The following is a 13,698-nucleotide window of genomic DNA, read 5'->3' as shown; positions in this document are numbered from 1 at the left end:
AATTTCTCCTGTCTCTGCCTCTAAGGGACCCACGTTTACTTTTGCTACTCTCTTCCTTTATACATATTTGTAGAAGCTCTTACAATTTGTTTTTATATTTCTTGATAGTTTACTCTCATTCTATTTTCTCCCTCTTTATCAACTTTTGGTCATTCTTTCCTGGTTTCTAAAACTTTCCCAATCCTCAGGCTTACTCCTCTTCTTGGCAGCATTATAGGACTCTTCTTTTAATCTAATACTATCCTTAACTTTTTTAGTTAGCCATGGGTGGATCACTTTTCCCATGGAGTTTTAATTTCTCAATGGAATGTATACTCATTAAGAATTATGAAATATTCCTTTAAATGTTTGCTATTGCTTATCTACCATCATAGCTTTTAGTCTAATTTCCCAATCTACGTTAGCCAACTCGCCCCTCATACCTATGTAATTGGCTATATCTAAGTTTAAGACTCTAGTTTCGGACATAAGTACCTTTGTCTCAACAGTACCTTCATTAATATCCTTTTTTCCAATGCTGTAATCGAGTCCTTTAATCTGCACCTATCCTTGCTTCAATAATTCCATTACTATAAGTTCACACAATGTTTTCAGCACCATCTTTCAGAAAAGGACAGTCTGCAGATGGTGCAATGTGTTGACTCTTGTTAATTTTCTTAAATCTTCTGATGTGATGAAAATCTTAGTGTGCTATTTAACCAGGTTTTCTTATCCAAAAGGTGTAACCAGTGCATTGTTACATTGTTTTTCTTTGTGACGGAGAGGATATAGGATCGGAAGCTCAGCTTGGTGTCAAATAGGATTGAGAGTTTGCGAACAGTCAGCTTCAACCTGAGACAGTGGCTGGTGGGTGGGGAGGAAGACCAAATGTGTTTAATGGCAATTATGCTTTTGATGTAGCTGTCTTTATTCTCTTCAGATCTACCAAATGAGAATAAATATTTGACCAGGCTCCTAATAATATTATTGTTTGCCTATGAAACTTGAACCTCTTAACCCAGCTCTCATTTGGTTATGTATTAATGGCACAGTAACTATAACTGTTGGATTTGTATAACAATGTCAAAAAAAAACTTTTACACACAAGATCACAAATAGATTTTAATGGACAGCTGCAGGTTCTTTCAAAACTAGTGTATTTCACACTTATATTTTGAAGTCCTATGAGAACAAACACAAAGAAAGAAAATTTCAACACAACCTTGGAAACAGAAGAGCTTGAACTCTCATGAGATAGTGTTACTTTTTTTCCATGCCAATCAAAGTGACTGTATGCCAAGTTCATTTATTTTATAACTTGTAACATTGAAAACTTTCACAGGTATTTTGTGAAAAGCAGTAAAATACATAAAACACTTAAGATTTGAGTTCAGTAAAAATGTCTGTTCTACAATTATTTAGAAATGTTATAAGTAAACTAAAACATACAGTCTTGCCAGTCATGGAGTAAAATAAATACAGTAACTTCATTGAAGAGATACCGCTACTTTACCATGGTCACAATCAGGATTATCTTTATTTCAGAAGGTATGTCAAAAAGCAACTTCTTAGCTGTGAACATATAAAGCTGTGAATCAGTATTTTAAAATTTAATTTCGGAGGTGAGAACACTTTTTCATCAAGGATATCTTTTCTTCTACTGCCATCCAGGGACAACTCTCCCTCGAATGATAGGCGCCTGACCTCCATTTTGTACCTTGCAACAACAGTATAAATGAGAACTCATGGAAGGAAGGGTTAGCATTCCCAACACTGTTGCGACTTTGTCAAACAGCAGAATTTCCCAGTAAGTGTTTGATTTATCGAGTCTTGAATATAATGCCAATGGTAACCCATTAAAATGAATGGGCTACCATCAGTAGTGGGATCTGAAAACCTAGACCAACCTGTCTAGCCCAATTTACACCAATACACTTATCATAGAGTGATACAGCACGGAAGGATGCCATTCGGCCCATAGTGCCTGTGCTGGCTCTTTGAAAGAGCTATCCAATTAGTCCCACCCCCCTGCCCTTTCCTCATAGACCTGCAAATTTTTCCCTCCAAGTATTTATCCAATTCCATTTTGAAAGCTATTATTGAATTATAGGAGTGAAACCTTCTTCTCAGTTGACCAGGTTGCTGAATGGCTATTGCTTATGTGTTTACAGGAAAGATGGGCTCAAGTCATTCCAAGTATCCTGTGGGGCTGTTTACATATTTTTTTGGCAGTTGCATTTGTGTGGGCAAATGCTGTTTTGAATTCCGTATAGACTGATTAGGGCAATTTGGAAAATGTAGCAAATTTTCTACATCTTGTACCATCAATTGACTAAGATATATCAGAATTCTCAGCAGCACAGCTTATCATTGCTTTCACTGTTACTACTGAATAATTAGCTGGGATTGGGATTGGATTTGCCTGACACAGCTAGATTATCTGTCCGTTCAGGTGGTTAAGTGCTTTTTCACACACAACGAAGAAACAAACTGAACTTGGTGCCAGTAATTTTTAGCTTTATTTAGTGGAAAGGATTTTCCCCTCCACAATAAGAGTGAAGCATCTGTGACAAAAATGAAGCTTTTTTATCTGCTTTGAATGATTTATTGGATACTTTCTAGTGATCACAGTACACCGGTTAAAGTTGGTCACTGCTAGCTATTTGTACAGGCTTCAGAGAATATGTATCGCAGTCTTGTGCTCTATAATGTGGAGATGCCGGTGATGGACTGGGGTTGACAAATGTAAGGAATCTTACAACACCAGGTTATAGTCCAACTGACGAAGGAGAAAGCCCGACGAAGGAGAAAGCCTCCGAAAGCTTGTGATTTTCAAATAAAACAGTTGGACTATAACCTGGTGTTGTAAGATTCCTTATATTTGTGCTCTAGAGGCCTCAAAGTGAAGGTTGTTCCTGTGGATCAAAAGTTGTTTTAATACAATAATGCCTGGCATTTGGGTAATTTTGTGCAGCAGCATTTCTAATAGCTGTTGAACAAGTATAAATTTCCTGCACAGGTTGATCAAAATGGAATAGCTCAATGGATTTCTCAGGAAGAAGTCACTCAATTACAAGCATTTTCTGGGGCTTTTTACACTATGTTTAGCGACTGTAATTGAGTGGGCTAACACAACATTGATTACTGTGAATGTCTGATCATCTAAATGTAGTTATGAGCCATATCTATTTTTAAATTCCCTTTTTTTTTGAGATAGCTTCAGAACAAATTGGAGCTACATTTTGGCTGTATTCAAGAAGTCAGTCCAAGGCCACCACAGATTTGAAGCTAATCAAAGGACTCTTATGTAATAAAAACAGAAGATGCTGGAAAACCTCAGCAAGTGAGACAGCATCTGTGGAGAAAGAAACAGAGTTAACGTTTCAGGTCGAAGACCTTGCGTCAGAACTGGAAGATGTTCAAGAGTTAAAGATTTTAAGCAAGTACAGAGCCAAGGAAAGGGAGGGAGGGAGGGGAGGAAAGAACAAAAGGGAAGGTCCATGATAGGGTAGAGGTCAAGAGTGATTAAATAACAAATGGGATGATGGTGCAAGGCAAGGAGCATGGTAATGGGACAAGTAAAGAAACAAAGGATCAGTCTAGAATAGATGTAAATGGCAGCAGCAGAACCATAACCAGCAGCTGCAGTCCAACAAATGAATAAATAAACGGTAGCAAGGCAAGGAGGATGGTAATGGGACAAGGAGGGGTGGTAAAGGACTCTTATGGTAGTGTGCAGCCATGTAAGTAGTGGCGACTATGTTTCCAGCATCAATTTTATGTTGAGGGCTAGTGCAGAAGTAGTTTGTAACTACTGTAAATGTAGTTTGTAAAGTACAGTTCATTTACCTGTTTAATGTTCAACAGTTTTTTCTGTTTGTTTGTAGCTTGAGCTGCAGTCTGAGTGATTAATCTTCTGTATTCCGAAGTCAAGATCACATGGTAACACAATATATTCCAATAAGCCAAAGTGCAGTTTTCCCTGGGTCTCTACATTTGCCTAGATAACGATCAGGAAAAGGCACATTCTGGCTTTTAACAAACACAAGGTCTGTTTACGTGAATGGTCAGAGAGCCTGAAGAGAATCTCTAGCACAACACACGTATGGAGAACCCTTGCTACAATGGATCATGATCAGGTTAAATAAATTCCTGTTATACTATTACTAACAAGAAATAGAAGAGGCAACTTCTAATTCTAAACTGGTGACTGAACATTCAACTTAAGTGTCTTCAAATAGGAGGCAGATACTTAGAAAAAGAAAGCCATATATTCTATAGCAACAATCATGATGCTTTTCTGTTGCTGATTCCCTCTCCTCTGCTGAATGTCCTGATTATTACTGAGGTTTGGTTCTAGAGTTGCTGGCAGCCTTCTAGTGCTTTATCCAGGTCATCGTTCTTCAGATGCAACTTAGGCAGTGAGAGGCAGAGACTATTTGACAGTGGCAGGCATTACAGCTGAGCCCTTTGCTGCCCCTCAAGTATCCTCACGTGCACATGTTCCAGCAGGCGCACCAACCCAGGCTGATTTCATCCCTGTGTTGTCCAAAGGCACTGAGGCTAATGTCACTCAATGCTGTCTAGGCTTAACTCAGTTGACTTAGCACCATATTCTCTGGCTCTGATCACGCATTTTCCAATTTTGTGTTGTGTTCTGTTATACGGCCCAGAAATTGCTGGAAAATAATGACAAAATCACAGTGCCTGCCATTATTAATGCGTAAAAAAAACAGCAATTTTTGGCAAAGAAATACGCCATGAGTTGTGATTCACCACAAATTGCTGGACGATTTGCACAGGAAAAAACAGCTTAGGTTTCTTTACAGTAATGCACGCAGTTGGTTACATGGTATATCAGATGCATCCCTCTCTGAACTTTTAAGAGAGAAGTGCAGAGGTTTAGAATGGGAATTCCAGAGCTTAGGGCGTAGAGGGCTGAAGGCACATCCACCAATGGTGCGAATGCACAAGAGGCCAGAGTTGGAGGAACGCAGAGTTCTCAGAGGGTTGTAGGGCTGGAGGAGGTTACAGAGATAGGGAGGGTGAGGCCTTGAAGGGATGTGAACACAAGGATGTGAATTTTAAATTGGAGGCATTGGGGGACTGGGACCCAATATAGGTCAGTGAGCACAGGGATGATGGGTGAGTAAGACTTCGTATGGGTTAGGACATGGGCACCAGAGTTTTAGATGAGCTGACAATTGCGGAAGGTGGAGGATGGGAAGCTGGCTAGGAGAGCATTGGAATAGTCGAACCTGGAGATGACAAAACGATGGATGAGGGTTTCGGCAGCAGATGGGCTGAGGCAGTGGAGCAGATGGACGATGTTATAGAAGTTAAAGTAGGCAGTCTTTGTGACGGAGAGGATATAGAGTCGGAAGCTCAGCTTGGTGTCAAATAGGATGGAGAGTTTGCGAACAGTCAGCTTCAACCTGAAACAGTGGCCGGGGAGGGAGATGGAATCAGTGGTGAGGGTACAGATTTGTGGCAGAGGCTGAAGATGGCTTCAGTCTTCCCAATGTTTAAATAGATGGTTGGAAGACCAAATGTGTTTAATGGCAATTGTGCTTTTGATGTAGCTGTCTTTATTCTCTTCAGATCTACCAAATGTGAATAAATATTTGACCAGGCTCCTAATAATATTGTTGTTTGCCTATGACACTTGAACCTCTTAAACCAGCTCTCATTTGGTTATGTATTAATGGCACAGAAAATATAACTGTTGGATTTGTATAACAATGTCAAAAAAAAACTTTTACACACAAGATCACAAATAGATTTTAATGGACAGCTGCAGTTTTTTCAAAACCAGCATATTTCACACTTATATTTTGAAGTCCTATGAGAACAAACACAAAGAAAGAAAATTTCAACACAACCTTGGAAACAGAAGAGCTTGAACTCTCATGAGATAGTGTTACTTTTTTTCCATGCCAATCAAAGTGACTGTATGCCAAGTACGTTTCTGTTATAACTTGTAACATTGAAAACTTTCACATGTATTTTGTGAAAAGCAGTAAAATACATAAAACACTTAAGATTTGAGTTCAGTAAAAATGTCCGTTTTACCATTATTTAGAGATGTTATAAATAAACTAAAAGCATACAATCTTGCCAGTCATGGAGTAAAATAAATATAGTGACTTCATTGAAGAGATACTGCCATTTTACCATGGTCACAATCAGGATTCTCTTTATTTCAGAAGGTATTCAAAAAGCAACTTCTTAGCTGTGAACATATAAAGCTGTGAATCAGTATTTTAAAATTTAATTTCAGATGTGAGAACACTTTTTCATCAAGAATATCTTTTCTTCTACTGCCATCCAGGGACAACTCTCCCTCGAATGATTGGCGCCTGACCTCCATTTTGTACCTTGCAACAACAGTATGAATGAGAACTCATGGAAGGAAGGGTTTGGACTCCCAACACTGATGGAACTTTGTCAAAAAGCAGAATTTCCCAGTAAATGTTCGATTTATCGAGTCTTGACTATCAATATTGCGATCGGAAAACCTAGGCCAACCTGTCTAGCCCAATTAACACCAATACACACCAAATCATTAGAATCATTGAATGATACATCACAGGATGCCATTCGGCCCATCATGTGCCGGCTCTTTGAAAGAGCTATCAAAATTAGACCCACTCCCCTGCCCGTTTTCCCATAGCTCTTCAAATTTTTCGCTGAGAAACCCATTTCAATTTATATTGTATTATAGGAGTTAAACCTCCTTCTCAGTTGACCAGGTCGCTGTATGGTTACTGCTTATGCGTTTACAGGAAGGATGGGCTCAAGTCATTCCACTTGGAGCGGAGCTACAGGCGGTAGCGGACCTGGGCGAGAGCACAGGACTCGGAGCACTACTAAAGGCCCAGGCTCGAAGGCCTACCTACACTCTAGGCCTACCTACAGGCTTCATCCCAGCAGAGAGGCAATCGGTGAAAAAACAAGCAGTGACATCAAAGGACAGTAGATAGGTGATTGGCTGGTGAGTATTACAGTTTTTTTTCTCTGAGTTAGGGAATTGAGTAAAATTGAATTAAAAGCTAGAAGCATAAAACTACTGGTATCTCATTAAAATTAAAAACTTAAAGTACTTAACTAGAGTAACAAAACCAAAAATAACCATATTTAAGGCCTCCTCCCGATATCCCCACCACCACGGAAGCCAGTCTTCGGCCAATTCGATTCACTCCACGTGATATCAAGAAACGGCTGAGTGCACTGGATACAGCAAAGGCTATGGGCCCCGACAAAATCCCAGCTGTAGTGCTGAAGACTTGTGCTCCAGAACTAGCTGCGCCTCTAGCCAAGCTGTTCCAGTACAGCTACAACACTGGCATCTACCCGACAATGTGGAAAATTGCCCAGGTATGTCCTGTCCACAAAAAGCAGGACAAATCCAATCCGGCCAATTACCGCCCCATCAGTCTACTCTCAATCATCAGCAAAGTGATCGAAGGTGTCGTCGACAGTGCTATCAAGCGGCACTTACTCACCAATAACCTGCTCACCGATGCTCAGTTTGGGTTCCGCCAGGACCACTCGGCTCCAGACCTCATTACAGCCTTGGTCCAAACATGGACAAAAGAGCTGAATTCCAAAGGTGAGGTGAGAGTGACCGCCCTTGACATCAAATTGAAGTCAATGGGAATCGGGGAAAACTCTCCAGTGGCTGGAGTCATACCTAGCACAAAGGAAGATGGTAGTGGTTGTTGGAGGCCAATCATCTCAGCCCCAGGACATTGCTGCAGGAGTTCCTCAGGGCAGTGTCCTAGGCCCAACCATCTTCAGCTGCTTCATCAATGACCTTCCCTCCATCATAAGGTCAGAAATGGGGATGTTCGCTGATGACTGCACAGTGTTCAGTTCCATTCGCAACCCCTCAAATAATGAAGCAGTCCGAGCCCACATGCAGCAAGACCTGGACAACATCCAGGCTTGGGCTCATAAGTGGCAAGTAACATTCGCGCCAGATAAATTCGTGCCAGGCAATGACCATCTCCAACAAGAGAGAGTCTAACCACCTCCCCTTGACATTCAACGGCATTACCATCGCCGAATCCCCCACCATCAACATCCTGGGGGTCACCATTGACCAGAAACTTAACTGGACCAGCCATATAAATACTGTGGCTACGAGAGCAGGTCAGAGGCTGGGTATTCTGCGGCGAGTGACTCACCTCCTGACTCCCCAAAGCCTTTCCACCATCTACAAGGCACAAGTCAAGAGTGTGATGGAATACTCTCCACTTGCTTGGATGAGTGCAGCTCCAACAACACTCAAGAAGTTCAACACCATCCAAGATAAAGCAGCCTGCTTGATTGGCACCCCATCCACCACCCAAAACATTCACTCTCTTCACCACCGGCGCACTGTGGCTGCAGTGTGTACCATCCACAGGATGCACTGCAGCAACTCGCCAAGGCTTCTTCGACAGCATCTCCCAAACCCGCGACCTCTACCACCTAGAAGGACAAGAGCAGCAGGCACATGGGAACAACACCACCTGCACGTTCCCCTCCAAGTCACACACCATCCCGACTTGGAAATATATCGCCGTTCCTTCATCGTCGCTGGGTCAAAATCCTGGAACTCCCTTCCTAACAGCGCTGTGGGAGAACCGTCACCACACGGACTGCAGCAGTTCAAGGCGGCGGCTCACCACCACCTTCTCAAGGGCAATTAGGGATGGGCAATAAATGCTGGCCTCGCCAGCGACGCCCACATCCTGTGAACGAATTAAAAACAAAAGTTAATCTAATAAATTAAGGCCGGGCAGGGCAGCTCAGACCCATGGAATGCACGACCTGTGCCATGTGGGAACTCCAGGACGCTTCCTGTGTCCTGGACAACCACACGTGCAGGAAGTGTCGTCAGCTGGTGGAGCTCGAGCTCCGGGTTTTGGACCTTGAGCAGCAGCTGGCGTCACTGCAGTGCATCCGCGAGGCTGAGAGTTTCGTGGAGAGCATGTTTCTGGAGGTGGTCACCCTGCAGATTAAGAGAGTGCAGGCAGAGAGGGACTGGGTGACTGCCAGACAGACAAGGAGGACCAGGCAGGTAGTGCAGGAATCCCCGGAGGGCATCTTACTCTCCAACCAGTATTCAGTTCTGGGTACTGGTGGGGGAGAGGGTTCCTCTGGGGAATACAGGCAGAGCCAAGACCAGAGCACCATGGGTGACTCAGGTGTACAGCGGGGGAGGAGAAAGGTCGAGAGAGCAATTGTGATAGGGGATTCTATCGTTAGGGGACCAGACAGACATTTCTGCGGCCACAAACGTGATTCCAGGATGGTATGTTGCCTCCCTGGTGCCAGGGTCGTGGATGTCACTGAGCGGCTGCAGGACATTCTGAAGGGGGAGGGTGAACAGCCAGAGGTTGTGGTACATATTGGTACCAATGACATAGGTAAAAAGAGGGATGAGATCCTGCAAGCAGAATATAAGGAGTTAGGAAATAAGTTTAAAAAGCAGGACCTCAAGGGTAGTAATCTCAGGATTACTCCCAGTGCCACATGCTAATGAGTATAGGAATAGGAGAATGGACCAGATGAATGCATGGCTGAAGGGTTGGTGCAGGAGGGAGGGATTTAGATTCCTGAGGAATTGGGACCTGTACAAGCCGGATGGGTTGTACCTCAACAAATCTGGGACTAATATCCTCACAGGGGGGGTTTGCTGCTGCTGTTGGGGAGGATTTAAACTTGAGTGGCAGGGAGATGGGAACCTGAGCAGGGAGTCAGAGAGAGTAAAGTTGAGAGCAGCAAGAGAGGGGAGGACCCAGGGGAAATTTACAATACAAGTAATTGTTAAAGAACAAGTGAAAGGGAAAAGCGTAGAGCAGCAGAAAGAAAGTGTACTTTAGGCATTACAGATAAAGTGAAAACCAGAAGGTATGAAGCAATTAACCCAGCATCAAAGCTGAAGGTCAGGCTAGGGTGTGTGGCCCAACTAAGAGTTCTATACACAAATGCACGGAGTATAAGGAATAAATTAAATGAACCACGGGCACAAATTCAAATTGGAGGGTATGACATGATAGCTATTACTGAGACATGGTTGCAGGATGGTCAGGATTGGGAACTAAATATACCAGGTTATAAAGTCCACAGGAGAGATAGGGAAAATGAAAGAGGGGGAGGAGTACCTTAGTGATTAGACTTAAATCACTTCAATGATAAAGGAGGATATAACGAGAGGTAAGCAGCCAACAGAGACCTTATGGGTTGAATTGAGAAATAGGAAAGCATATAAGACTATAGTGGGAGTTGTGTATAGGATGCCTGGCAGCAGCTCTGAAGTGCTAGATTGTATAAATGCAGAGATTAGACAAGCATGTAACAAAGGCATAGTGGTCTTAATGGGGGACTTTAACCTTCACATAGATTGGGAAAAGCAGACTAGCAACTGTCAGAAAGGTAGTGAATTTCTTGAATGTGTCTGGGATAGTTTTCTGTAGCTGTATGTCCCAGAGGCAACAATGGGGCAAGCCATATTAGATTTAGTAATGAGTAATGATCCAGATTTAGTTAACAGCTTAACTGTGCGTGAATATCTATCCAATATCGATCGCAACATGATTGAATTCAAGGTAGTGTTTGAAAGGGAAAAAAGTGAATCAGCTGCTAAGATTCTAGACTCGGGTAAGGCTGACTTCAATGGGATGAGACAGAGACTGTCCACAGTAAACTGGGCAAATCTGTTAATGGGTAAAATGACTGATGATCAGTGGAAAATGTTTAAAGATACATTTAACGTGATACAGAACCGGTTTATACCCCTGAGGGGCAAGAACTCTACTTGCCAAAAAAAACAGCCATGGACAACTAAAGAGGTAAGTGACAGGATAAGACATAAGGAAAGGGCATACAAAAGGGCAAAAAATGGCACAGATCCTGGCGAATGGGAAAGATACAAAGATCAACAAAGGGTCACAAAACAGATCGTAAGAGCTACAAAAAGAGAGAATGAAAAGAAACTTGCAAGAGATATCAAAACCAATACGAAGAACTTTTATAGTTATATTAGGAAAAAGGTGGTCAGGAACAGTGTTGGCCCCTTAAAAACTGAAAGTGGGGATATTGTCATTGACAATGGGGAAATGGCAGACATGTTGAACAATTACTTTGCGTCAGTATTTACAGTAGAAAAAGAGGATAGCATGCCGGAAATCCCAAGAAAACTAATATTGAATCGGGGACAGGGACTCAATAAAATTAACATAAGTAAAACAACAGTAATGAAGAAAATAATAGCACTAAAGAGTGACAAATCCCCAGGACCAGATGGTTTCCATCCCAGGGTTTTAAAGGCAGTAGGTGAGCACATTGCAGATGCCCTAACTATAATCTTTCAAAGTTCTCCAGTTTCAGGAACTGTCCCTCTAGTTTGGAAAATTGCACCTGTCACTCTGCTTTTTAAGAAAGGAGAGAGAGGGAAATATAGACCAGTTAGCCTAACATCTGTTGTGGGGAAAATGCTGGAGTCTATAATTAAGGATAGGGTAAACAGCTCAAGAATTTTCAGTTAATCAGAGAGCCAGCATGGATTTGTGAAAGGTAGGTCGTGCCTGACAAAGCTGATTGAATTTTTTGAAGAGGTGACTAAAGTAGGGGAATGTCAATGGATGTTATTTATATGGACTTCCAGAAGGCATTTGATAAAGTCCCACATAAGATACTGTCAGCTAAGATAGAAGCCCATGGAATCGAGGGAAAAGTACGGACTTGGTTAGGAAGTTGGCTGAGCGAAAGGCGAGAGAGAGTAGGGATAATGGGTAGGTACTCACATTGGCAGGATGTGACTAGTGGAGTCCCGCAGGGATCTGTCTTGGGGCCTCAATTATTCACAATATTTATTAACGACTTAGATGAAATCATAGAAAGTCTCATATCTAAGTTTGCCGATGACACAAAGAATGGTGGCATTGTAAGCAGTGTAGATGAAAACATAACATTACAAAGGGATATTGATAGATTAGGTGAATGGGCAAAACTATGGCAAATGGAATTCAATGCAGACAAATGTGAGGTCCACTTTGGACCAAAAAAGAACAGGGTGCTTTCTAAATGGTAAAAAGTTAATAACAGTGGATGTCCAAAGGGACTTAGGGGTTCAGGTACACAGATCATTGAAGTGTCATGAACAGGTGCAGAAAATAATCAAGAAGGCTAATGGAATGCTGGCCTTTATATCTAGAGGACTGGAGTACAAGGGAGCAGAAGTTATGCTGCAGCTATACAAAACCCTAGTTAGACCGCACCTGGAGTACTGTGAGCAGTTCTGGGCACCGCACCTTCGGAAGGACATATTGTCCTTGGAGGGAGTGGAGCGTAGGTTTACTGGAATGATACACGGACTTCAAGGGTTAAATTACGAGATTACACAAATTGGGGTTGTATTCTCTGGAGTTTCGTAGGTTAAGGGGTGATCTGATCGAAGTTTATAAGATATTAAGGGGAACAGATAGGGTGGATAGAGAGAAACTATTTCTGCTGGTTGGGGATTCTCGGAGTAGGGGGCACAGTCTAAAAATTAGAGCCAGACCTTTCAGGAGTGAGATTAGAAAACACTTCTACGCACAAAGGGTAGAAGTTTGGAACACTCTTCCGCAAACGGCAATTGATGCTAGCTCAATTGCTAATTTTAAATCTGAGATAGATAGCTTTTTGGCAACCAAAGGCATTAAGGGATATGGGCCAAAGGCAGGTATATGGAGTTAGATCACAGATCAGCCATGATCTTATCAAATGGTGGAGCTGGCTTGAGGGGCTGAATGGCCTACTCCTGTTCCTATGTTTATTCAATTGCAAGTATCCCGTGGGGCTGTTTACAGTACATATTTGTTTGGGCAAATGCTGTTTTGAATTCCGTATAGACTGATTAGGGCAATTTGGAAAATGTAGCAAATTTTCTACATCTTGTACCATCAATTGACTAAGATATATCAGAATTCTCAGCAGCACTGCTAATCATTGTTTTCATTATTACTACTGAATAATTAGCTGGGATTGGATATGACTGACAGAGCTAGATTATCTGTCAGTTCAGGTGTTTTAAGTGCTTTTTCTCACACAACGAAGAAACAAACTGAACTCGGTGCTAGTAATTTTTAGCTTTATTTAATGGAAAGGATTTTCCCCCTCCACAATAAGAGTGAAGCATCTGTGACAAAAATGAAGCTTTTTTTGTCTGCTTTGAATTATTTATTGGATTATTTCTAGTGATCACAGTACACCGGTTAAAGTTGGTCACTGCTAGCTATTTATACATACTGCAGAGAATATGTATTGCAGTCTTGTGCTCTATAGGCCTCAAAGCGAAGGTTGTTCCTGTGGATCAAAAGTTGTTTTAATACAATAATGCCTGTCATGTGCAGAGCCATTAGGGTAATTTTGTGCAGCAGCATTTCTAATAGCTGTTGAACAAGTATAAATTTCCTGCACAGGTTGATCAAAATGGAACCGCTCAATGGATTTCTCAGGAAGAAGTCACTCAATTACAAGCATTTTCTGGGGCTTTTTACACTATGTTTAGCGACTGTATTTGAGGGGGCAAACACAACGTTGATTACTGCAAATATCTGATCATCTAAATGTAGTTATGAGCCATATCTATTTTTAAATTCCCTTTTTTTGAGATAGCTTTATAACAAATTGGAGCTACATTTTGGCTGTATTCAAGAAGTCAGTCCAAGGCCACCAGGGATTTGA

At 41.9% G+C, this 13,698-nt stretch overlaps 1 long non-coding RNA gene across 4 annotated transcripts in view; it reads left to right on the top strand.

Annotated features, from left to right (window-relative positions):
• Window positions 1-13,698, top strand: part of LOC137327437 (uncharacterized) — a 51,046-nt gene that overhangs the window by 36,091 nt on the left and 1,257 nt on the right. For all 4 annotated transcript variants that reach the window (XR_010964480.1, XR_010964482.1, XR_010964481.1 and 1 more), the window contains exon 3: window positions 6,765-6,973. This is a non-coding gene — a long non-coding RNA (uncharacterized lncRNA). The remainder of the gene's footprint in view (window positions 1-6,764; window positions 6,974-13,698) is intronic.

This window comes from Heptranchias perlo, chromosome 11, assembly GCF_035084215.1.
Source record: "Heptranchias perlo isolate sHepPer1 chromosome 11, sHepPer1.hap1, whole genome shotgun sequence".
Taxonomy (NCBI): Eukaryota; Metazoa; Chordata; class Chondrichthyes; order Hexanchiformes; family Hexanchidae; genus Heptranchias; species Heptranchias perlo.
The sequence above is the reverse complement of the archived record's forward strand: the minus strand, read 5'-3'. Positions and strand labels throughout refer to the sequence as shown.